Below are 8,402 nucleotides of genomic sequence, written 5' to 3' on the forward strand. Positions count from 1 at the left end.
CTTAAATGCTCTGCTGCTCTTGAACAGGAAACGGTTCAGGCCTCCTGGCCACCACCACACACCTAAAAACCAGAGATACTCAGCCAGCCGGGGGATTGGGGATTTAGAGCAGCGTCTCCTGGGTGGGTCAGTGAGCTGTTAGTGGCTGCTCTTTCCACTAACGAGCCTGAGGCTCCAGAGGCCACTTGGGCCAAGCAGCCCTACTCTGCTGGCTCCTGTGGCCACAAAGTTGTCCCTGAATCCAGCCAGCCTGATGCCTGCCACCAGAAGAGAGATTGGAAGTGGACCACAGCAGTTCCAAGGCAGGTAGAGCCACCCCAAACAGAGGAAAATTGGATCTGTAATGTTATGTTCCATACTAGTGGTCTTCAAATTATTTCCTAGAACCCCTAAGAGTTTGCAGAACTCTGGAAGAAGAGAGTGGGGTCTCTCTCCCAAAACCCAGCTTCCAAAGGCAGTTCTGTCATTATCTATTTATTCATTGGGCTTCTCATCATTTTGTTGGAAGAATGGATTCTTAACTGATAATACTAATAGCTCATATTGGGTGTGTGGGTGCATGCGTGCGTGCAGGCACACGCCTGCCAGACACTGCTGAATGTTTTTTAAATGCCATAGCTTATTCCTTCAAACAATTCTGTTATTATCTCCACAGCGCAGTTGAGAAAACAGAAGTCAACTATCTTGTTCATGGTCACAAAGCTAGTATGCGGGAAAGCCAGTAATTGAATCCACCTCCCTCTGACCTGGAGCCTGACTGTTATTGGCCTCGGGGAAGGACCACAGGGAAAATCAACAGAGGGAGGAAAATAAAAAGTTAGCCTTTCACTAAAGCAATCATTCTCAGCCTTGCCTGCTCATCGGAACCATCTGGGAAGCTTTAAAGATTATGGACTCCAGGCTCTCACCTCTGGAGACACTGATTTAAATGGATTTGGGGAGCAGCCTGGACTTAGGGATTTGTTTTTAAAGACTGAGAACCACTGCATTAGAGGAAACAGTGATGGGAATTCAATAATTAAAATTACATGTCAACACTGATTTGAGGGTGTCAAAGGTAGGAATTTGCCTCGTGGCAAATTACTCAACTGATGATATAAAAAAACGTCCTTTAAGAAAGAGAAAGAAACAGCAAAACTGCTCCTGTAGCTCTGGTGCAAGGTGATGAAGACTTTTTCCCCTTCTTTCTCCCTCATGGCTCAGCTATGAACTTGAGAGCATGTGGTGGTCACTGATTTGATGGGGCTGATGTAGAGAACAGCTCACTTGTAGAGGAGACAGGGAAGGACATAGGGAAACTAAACTGGGAATCAGGGCCCTGTGATTGCATTTTTAATGTACCGGTCCAGGACCGGAATTGGGTGGGGACCGTGAGGTGCTCAACCTCGGGCACAAATTTAAGAGGACTCAAAAAAAAAAAAAAAAAAAAAAAAAAAAGGAAACAAAACCCCACCAAAACCCCTCAACCATCAAGATAATTTAGTGCCATATTAAAAATAAAAATTAATGCAAAAAACATCCATGGTAAATGAAATGTCAAGAATTTAAATACAGACAGGATCCGACAGGGCTGGGAATGGGGCTGGGGTGAGGGAAGTGGGCTGTGTGGTGCAAGTATGTGGTTGGATCTCCTGTCTTTATTTAAAATGGATTTTTTTGCGTTAATTTTGATTTTTAAAAATACTGCAGGCAAGCATTATTTGTCTTGTGCCCTATAGCAAGCCCCAGTGAACATTCCCTTGAGGAGAGTAAATGACTTTTTTTTGGCTTATTCAGATCCTTCTGAGTTGAGGGAAGGGAATATCACAAAAGCATCAGAATATTAGCCTCCAAGAGGCCTGATGGGATTTCCTGCATCATAGTGAAGGCTTCAGCAGAGAAATGACCTCATCATTCAGAGCCAGCAGGTGAGAAGAGAGAGTAGAAAACCATGCAGGGAGAGGGGAGGGAGGGTAGGCTGAGTGCAGGACCAGCCCGTGTCATGAAGGGCAGCCCTGGAGTCCCTATCTCTGTTGATTCATTAGGCTGGGATGTGGTCTGGGCCCAAACACACAACTAAAACTGTTACCTTGGTATGTTAACCCATTTAGCACTCAGTTCCCTTATCTGTAAAACGGAGCCAATAATAGACATTCCTCATGGGGATGTTTTAAAGAGAGATGACCTAATACATAGCCGTGTGGTCTTGGACAAGTTTCTTAGCTCTTCATGCCTCAGTTTGGCTCACCTATGAAATGGGAATAATACAGCACCTGCCCAAGGGTTGTTGTGAGGATTAAATGGTTAATGTCTATAATGCATCTAAAATAGGGTACTACTGAATGCTTTGTAATTGTTTGCTAACTAAAGATTAAAATGATGCCTGGCATATAGTAATTTTTAATAAGTGTTAGAAATTTTAATTATTTTCTGCTTATGTGACCCCCTCTCCCTCCATCTCTCCAACTGCAGTGATTGATCAGGGAGTAAGAATCTGGAGCCCAAGATTTTGGTATTTCTAACTGTTAGGATGGGATGGTGGGAAGACTCTTTCTCCCTGTAGTCCCAAAGTTATTGCTGCAAAGTCAGGGAAGAAGCTAATCAGCAGTAGGAGAGAAGAAAGCTACCAAAAATAAATTTTTTTTAAAAAGCAAACAAAAATAATATTTGAAAGGAGGGGAGCAGAGAGAGGGAAAAAGACAGACACAGAGAGATAGACAGTGACAGTCAGAGACAGACCTAATGGTATTAGAGACATGGTTCCCATGTCTGGAGTCCCAGAAGTTTCTTGGTTTTCTGTCCTTCTGATCATGGTTGAATAAAGAGCTCTTCTTTCTGTTCTGTGAGCTACTTTTAAATATATATTTCTCAATAAATCTAAGCAAGTTTTAGTCAGGTTTCTGCCTCTTGCTATCAAAAGAATCTGGAAGAACACCACTTGATTGGGAACAGTCACCTCCTATTTATCTAATGGGTCTCTTTCTGATCCTTCGGTCTTCTGAGATCCCATGAACGCTTCCTCAGTAACACCAGCAGCATTCTGGCATATGTGGTGTACACCAGCACTGTCAGCTACTTAGCTGAGAAAAACTTAGTGCCATCACACTGAAGTGCATTCTTTGCACAAAGAATTGTGTAAAGCATTGCACAGTGGTAGGAACCTGGGTCATATTTGTCAGGGAAGTATGTTAACTTCGGGGTACAGTTTAGAAAACTGAAGTAAAGAGATTTCATCAGAAAACACATTTCAGAGCTGTGGCATAATAAAAAATAAATATTTGGTCTTTATCCCAGGTTCTTGGCACAGAAAATCCCAAAACTCCTTGGGATTTTCTGAGTGATAGTATTATTTTGTGTTATGAATAACAAGCTCCTTTCTAACCGAATCTAAGTTGATGTTAATGAGATGACAAACGGTGGGACCCTCAGATAGATTCAAGGGAGGGGCTGACCACAACAGAAAGACCCAATGTGAGGTTAGAGGGTTAGAGTTTTCATCCTCACCCTCAACCTCCAGCGAGAAGAGAAGGGTTGGAGATTGAGTTCCACCACTAATGAATAGAGATTTAATCAATGGTGCCTAAGTAATGAAACCTTGATAAAAACTCTTGAACAATGAGGTTCTGAGAAGCTTCCAGGCTGGTGAACTCATCATGGTTCTGGGACAGTGGAGCACCCAGGAGGGCATGGGAGCTCTGTGCCCTGACCCCTACCCAACCCCTTGCCCTATGGATCTCTTTCATTTCGCTGTTTTTGAGTTTTATAATAAAACTGATTGTAAATATACCTCTTTGCTGGGTTTTATGAGTTCATGACGCAAATTATTGAATCTGAGGGGGGTCTTAGCCCCCCAACTTTTTTGGACTATTTTTTAAAATTGAGGTTTGACATAAAACATTTATATTAGTTTCAGATGTACAACATAATGATTTGATATTTGTATAGAAACCCCCGAATTTGTAGTCAGCCAAGCAGAAGTGCTGGTGGCCTGGGGACCCTGTTACCCAAAATACTGGGTTCGTCTCTTGGGTGTAGAGCCAAAATACACAGCCAAGCCAAGGAGAAGGAAGGATTAATTGCTTGCAGCAAGTAAGGAGAACACCAGGGATCATTCCCAAAGCAGTGTCTCCCCAAACAGCAAAACTGGGGAAGTTTTAAGCTAAGGGTATATGCATATTCATGAAGGAGCTTGGCTGGTGTATGCATATTCATGAAAGGACTTGAGCAAAGGAGAATTCAGCATAGAATTGGTCGACAGAGTCCAAGCATTGGTTGAGTGAAGTTACGAGGATCAGAAAAGGTCAACATCATCATCCCTCAGGTTATGACCAGACTGGTTCTCGGTGTGTAGTTACAATCCTCCACCCAGGGAACTAACTGTTCAAGGGCAAGCATCGTGGCCAGCCTTAGCTCACAAAATGGCTTATGGCAGAAATGGCTTCTCTCATGTCAAGAAAGCCATCTGTAATTCTCTTTCTCTGGGGACTCCTACCCTATCTGCTTAACAACCCCTGGCGTCTGAAAGGGGGGGCATCTTGTGAGAACTAAGCCTTCACTTGCAGAATCTAGTGCCGACTCCAGGCGGTCAGTGTTAGATTTGGATTGAATAATGGGACTCCCCATTAATGTCAGTGAATCAAGGCTGGAACCAGGTAAGAACTCCTAAATCAGAATCCTGCCCAGGCTGAATCATCTTGCAGTGCCGGAAGCCTCTGTTGTCTTAGGATTGCAGGTCCCTCACCCTCCTGCTGGCAGCCATGCTGCGCATCCCCGCCTGGCATGGCCCGTCCAGTGCGCGCGACCAGGGCGTGCGTGCAGCCCTACGTTGGTGGACACAGGGCGCAGCCGCGGGCGCAGCCGCAAGCGCAGCTGCCCCCTCCCTCGTCACGCAGCGCACGTTGCACGCTCCTGCGGACCCCGTGCTGCGCGCTCGGCCTGCTTCTGAGTCGGCGTTTCGCAGGTAGTACGGCAGCTCCCTCGCGGCCTTCTCTTCAAAGTCAACCCTCCGCCCAAGAGTTTGTGAAGGAATAAGACGAGGAAAAGAAAATGAAAGGAAAGAACTTCGGAGGAACTGGCTATAGGAAGCCTCTTCTGAAAAGCGGCCAAGCTCTCAGTCCTCTATTGTCTCCAGAAAAGCACTTTAAAACACTTAGAGCGAAATTTTCAACAGATCCTTTTGAAGTGAAAGAAAATAGATCCGTGATAGGTGAGTAAACCACGTCACACCAAGTTCTGAGACCCCATATTCTACCTGGTATGATAATGAGTTCCGCCCGGGTCCACGTTCACATATGAGGTTTATCCAATTTGTGATTTTTTTCTGCTAAATCTCCTCAGAGTGGATCTCATTACTGTGTAAAAGCAACGCCGTGGAATTGGATGTATCAAAGGTGGTATAAATTACAGTGGTAATGGTGTTCTGGAATTAACCTGTGGGTGAACTAACCTACCTGACAGACTCCTAGACTCTGTTTGAAAAACAGTTGTGAGGGCCAAATTATATCCATCAAAATACACCGTTATGTGCCCAGGTAGTGCTGATTTGGATTCACTTTTTTATAGGATTCAGCTTTAGGTTTCTACAAATACATTTATTGTTTAATGCCTCTGGTTTTACATTTTTGTTTGTACTTTTTTTTTATGTATTTGGAGTGAGCCCACTCTAATTTATATGCATCCCTAAGTAACGATGGGGTGTCAGAGCAGGTCATTGGGTGCCCACGTGCTTAGGGTTCCTGGAACTCTGAGGAGAGAGACTGTTGCAGGAGAGCAGAGGACCTATCAGTCTCTGAGGATTTGAGACAAGAAGGGTGGGGTCCAACAGCCCAGAATCCAAGAACACTGCTCTGTCCTGGGACCAGGTCTGTTTATACCCAGCCTACCTCCTTCCCATATTTTTTCCCTAATCTATTTGGGTGGAAGTCTTTGTAGCTTCACATCAGGACTTTCCCACATTGTTAAATTATTAATGTGTCATTAAAAATGGAATGGAGTTGATGAGCCATGTAAAGTTTGCTTAGTCATTTTCTTATGGTGGGCCATTTAGGTGGCTTCCAAATTTTGTTTTCATAAATATAGCTGTAATAAAATCATTGCCTAAATAAAGCTTTTTCCACATTTAGGATAAAATTATACAAATTAAGCCCTGAATATTTTAAGGCTTTAGACCCATTTGCCAAATAATTTTCTAAAACGGCTCTATTTTCTAAAGGGTGGTGTCTGAAAGTACATTTTTCTCTTTTCCTTTACCAGTATTGAATATCATAATTTTTAAAAACCTCTGCTAACATACTAGTAAAAAAATAGTCTTACTGCTTTGATACAGATTTCTTCAATTAGTCTTGATGTTAAATACTCTTTCCTCCTCTACTTTTAGCCACTTATTTCTTCTTTTCATAGACTTCTGCTAACTCTGAACCATTCTTCCCTCCATAACTTCTAATTGCTGGATGAGGCTGATGAGTGTTGAATTAGGGTTGGCAGACACTTCAGTGGTCACATAGAAGACTCAGCATACAGCTCAGAAATCCAGTTATTTGGGGGTCCATGCTTAGAAACCACACTTGTTAACTAGTTTGTGTTAATCTTTGTGCAAAACAAGGATTTGGCATCTATATTCATTTATTCATTCAACCGACAATTCTTAGGGACCTTCTGTATGCTGAACAGTGTTTTAGACAGACTAATATCAGACAAAATCCCTCCATTTATAGAGTGTATATGCTAGTGAGGAGAAAAAGTAAACCTACTAAGCCTGATTCTGTACATCAGAAGGCGAAGTGCTGGGAGAGGAGAGCTGAGTGAGGGAAATTGATGGCACTGGGGAGGAGGGTGGCACATGCAGCAGTTCTGAATAGCGTGGTTGGGGTAGACCATAGAGAAGATGGCATTTGAGCAGAGACTTGAAAGAGGTGGGACAATGTGGCGAGGAGGGTCTCGGGTAGATTGCTTCGGGCAGAAGCTGAAGATGGCTTCCGCCAAGGAGAAGATTCTGAGGCAAAAATATGCCTGGTGTGTTTCAAGATCAGCAAGGAAGTTGAGTGGAGTAGAGGAGTGGAGGCAGTGGCAGCTAGAGGAATAGAAGTTGAGGCTGGAGAAGTCAGAGGAATGGATCTTGTAGGGCCTTTTGGGCCACAATCAGGACTGGGGCCTTCCTTGGAGTGAGATGGGAGGCCCTGGAAACTTTTGAACCAGAAAACCGGCGTGAACTGTCTGTACTGTGTTAAAGACAGAATGCGGGGTCAAGGGCAGAAGCCGGGAGACTGGCTAGGAGACTGCTGCAAAGTTGCAGAAGTCGCACTTGGCTGTGGAGGTGATGAAGGAGCCTCGGATACTGGCATAGCAGAGGGGTTTTCTGACGGAGTGAGTATAAAGTCTGAAAAAAGGTGGACTCTTCCACTGATTCTTTTTAAGTAACTCTTAGGTTACTCTGGGCACGGTGGACCCTTAATGTTTCTGAACATTTCCAGATTTCAAATTAGAAACACATTTGCTCACAGAGAGAGTTCCAGGGATTAAGGCCATATGAGAATTAATTCCCATCATGAGAACTCAGAAGGGGCAGTGGTTTTATCCACTTTAATGAGATGACAGATAAACATGGTAACACGATTGTGGCATTTGGTTCATCCTTTTAGGATCTTCATATATTCCCTGTTTAACTTCATGTCATTGGATTAAAATAAATATTCACTATCTTGGCAACCAATTGTTATTCTTATGCAGGATGTATGCCTGATGTCTTTTGAACTTATCCACACTTGCAGTGATTTGATTGAATGTTCACGTGTGTCTGGATTGTCCAGCAAACTGAAGGTGGATGACACACTACAGGCAGAAAGAAATCAGATGGATTATTTTGTACTGATGTAGGCCATTTTGTTAAAGATGCGTTCAGTTATGAATGATGGATATATAATGCAAGCCATTATTTTTAAATAAAGGGGTTTAATATATTTTATGAAGTCTATTTTCTTATCCAAAATACATAGTCTTTGCAGACCCCATGGCAGAGACTAAAATGTGACTGCTCAATGAGTTGGCAGTGAAGATACTGGTTGAATGTGTCTGTGATCTCTTTGATTTTATGAAAGGTGGAAATCCCATTGTGTCGCTGTTCTGCTGTTCTCAGTGACTTCAGCTGAGCTGTGAGAATGGGCAGATGAAGTGGGAGGGGAGGGAAGCCCTTCAGGCTCCCAGCCTCTCAGCTGCCTGGCAACAGGAATCAATGCTGGTGAACGGGGGAGAAGGTCGAGGTCTGCCCCTTGCAATATAAACTTGGGCAAATTATTTAATGTGTGTGTATCTCAAGTCTGTTTACAAAAAGGAAATAATTTGGATTCCCTGACTATTTCTTAAAGCAGTTGTAAGGCTCAAAAGTGAATGTGATATGACATAAAATTGCTTTGTAAACACTAAACCAT

At 43.4% G+C, this 8,402-nt stretch overlaps 1 protein-coding gene across 1 annotated transcript in view; it reads left to right on the forward strand.

Moving 5' to 3' along the window:
• Positions 1-7,890, forward strand: part of ERI1 (exoribonuclease 1) — a 41,738-nt gene extending 33,848 nt beyond the window's left edge. Inside the window, exon 9 of the transcript XR_012502371.1 lies at positions 656-7,890. The gene's annotated coding sequence lies outside the window, so the exon portion shown is untranslated. The remainder of the gene's footprint in view (positions 1-655) is intronic.
• Positions 7,891-8,402: the final 512 nt, after the last annotated feature.

Source organism: Camelus bactrianus, chromosome 26, assembly GCF_048773025.1.
Source record: "Camelus bactrianus isolate YW-2024 breed Bactrian camel chromosome 26, ASM4877302v1, whole genome shotgun sequence".
NCBI classification, from domain to species: Eukaryota; Metazoa; Chordata; class Mammalia; order Artiodactyla; family Camelidae; genus Camelus; species Camelus bactrianus.